The following is a 2333-nucleotide window of genomic DNA, read 5'->3' as shown; positions in this document are numbered from 1 at the left end:
ATAGTCCCACTGTCAAGCTCCTATGGCTAAGTGAAAGTGTTAAAGCATTATAGTCCGGTTGCCTGGCCCGCTGCGCTATCACCTCCTTTGTAGGACCAAGACGTTGGGTTAAGTGTGAAAATGCGTCTTCTGCGAGCACCCCCGCACTATGTGCGTGGGGGCTGAAGCCAACGACTGCCATCTTTCAGATTTTGTATATATATATCTTAAAACGGCCGCACATGAGGTGTTCTCAATACTTGAAGGCACAAGTATAAAAAGCCACTACAATTTATAAAAATATTGCTTTATAATTACATATGCTATCATAAAATAGCATCCTTCGAGCACTGCGTTTCTATTACACGAGCGCCTTCAAGGACTTCCTGAAAATAGCGCTCCGAGGGTACTCGGCTTTCGTCTGAGTCTCAGGACACAACAACGGTGGTCTCCATCTCTGCCCAGTATGTCTTGACATGGGCAAAAGCCATCCGTGCGTCCTCTATGCATACTGACCTCTTCATTGCATTAATATGCGGCACCGCGTCAAGGAATTGCTACACCAAGCTGAAATAACTCTTCGGCTCCGATCTCCACGGCCACAGATGACCCATGACGTACTTCATGGCGAGTCTAGACAACCTATTCAGTTCGTCCCATTGAGCCAAACGATCGTCCACTGCCAGTGGACGCTCTGGATTGTGGAACTGCGACCAGAAAAGCTTCTCCACTTCACGATCTTTTTGATCTCGTAAGTGTTCGGTCACATCAGTAGGATTTGCTGCCAAATCCAGATAGGTGTCCTCCACACTCCACATCCGGTCCAACGGAGCAAACTTCGGATCACAAAACTTCCTCCGCAGCATAAAGGGCTTTCCAGCCGCAATCTGTTCGGCCTGACGCAGCTCCTCCTTCGCAGCTCTCATCGCAGAGCGAGCGTCCTTGGCATCGGCAACGGCCTTCTCTAAGTCTGTCTGTCTCGCCCGGTCTTCTTCTCAAGAAGTTTGCAACGGTCTGCAGCACTCTTTAACTTCTCGGCCATCTCGGCCATCTCTTCCTTGCTTCGGCAGTGAGCAGCCTGTTCGGCTCTCAGCTCTTCAAGGGCTTTCTCGGCAGCCGCATTGCTTTTTCTGGCTTGTTCCTTAGCTCGGGCAAGTTCTACCCTAAGACTCTCCACGACGGCCGCACCATCTGCGTCAAGCACACACATTGTAAGATACTGGCATAAAGCTCCTCTTACCAGATTCCGCCCGATGAATTACATACCTTGAGCCTCATCAAGCCGCTTGTTGACAAGCGCGATGTCGGCATCTGCCACGTCCAGTTGCCGCTTTAGTTCGGCAAAATCACCAGTTCGGCTCGATTCCGGACATCCCGCCGCCTACATTCAAAGGAGACATTTTAGACCTGGGATTATGATCCTCTGCGTGCCGTCATTTCTTGACGACGCGCAGAGTCTCAGGGGCTACTATCTACACGGGGTGCATCTTACTTATGCGCAACTGACAAAAGTGTACATTATCTAACGTACCTCAAAACCCGTCAGTAAACTTTTGACGGCCTCATGCAATCCGCTCTCTGCGGATGAAATCCTTTGAATCACCGTGCCCATCAATGCACGGTGCTCCTCTGAGGTAGAAGCTCGCCCCAGCAGAATCTTTAGCTCCTCCGGCCGAGCACCAGACGGTGCCGAACTTGTCCTATGACCTCTTTCGAAGGCCGGACGCGGAGAATCTTGGGGGGCCACATAGCTATCTTCCGCCCCTGCCGGATTCGGAGGAACCCTCCGCGACGACACCTCAGGGTCGCCCGTCTCGCTAGGCGGCACGGCAGGGGGAGGCGTCCCGCTCTCCGTCATCTCCGGAAGAAGATCCCCCGAAGACGAGCTCTGCTGAGAAGGGCTGAGGTCCGAGCTACAAGGTAAAAATTCGGTTAATCTTCTCAGATATAAAATCAAGGATTTCTCTCATCCCTCAAAAGGAAAACCTTATTTCTCTACTTACGGCTCGCTGGAGGGCTGATCCCTTTGAGGGCGTAGTTCGACCGAGGAACTCCCCGGCGTCGGACCCTCTGACGAGGTTTTTTCCCCCGCTTCGAGGCCATGGTCTTCGGGTCGTCAGAGGCGGCCCTCTTCTTCCCCTTAGGAGAGGAATTGTCGGTTCCTCCCTTCGGAACAACCTCCTTCGAGGAGGCCATAGTTTCCTTGTCCTCCCCCTTACTTCCCTCCAAAGGCATTATCTTCAACATCCTGACAAGCACGGGATCCGGCCTGGTTTCGGGTAGGGGAGCCGGACACCTGATCAGCTTTGCCTTCGCTATCCACTCCTGTTTAAAAGGACAGCTCTTTTAGGGGC

Source organism: Triticum urartu, chromosome 1A (genome assembly GCF_056163025.1).
Source record: "Triticum urartu cultivar PI428250 chromosome 1A, HENAU_Tu73, whole genome shotgun sequence".
In the NCBI taxonomy this organism is placed as follows: Eukaryota; Viridiplantae; Streptophyta; class Magnoliopsida; order Poales; family Poaceae; genus Triticum; species Triticum urartu.
The sequence above is the reverse complement of the archived record's forward strand: the minus strand, read 5'-3'. Positions refer to the sequence as shown.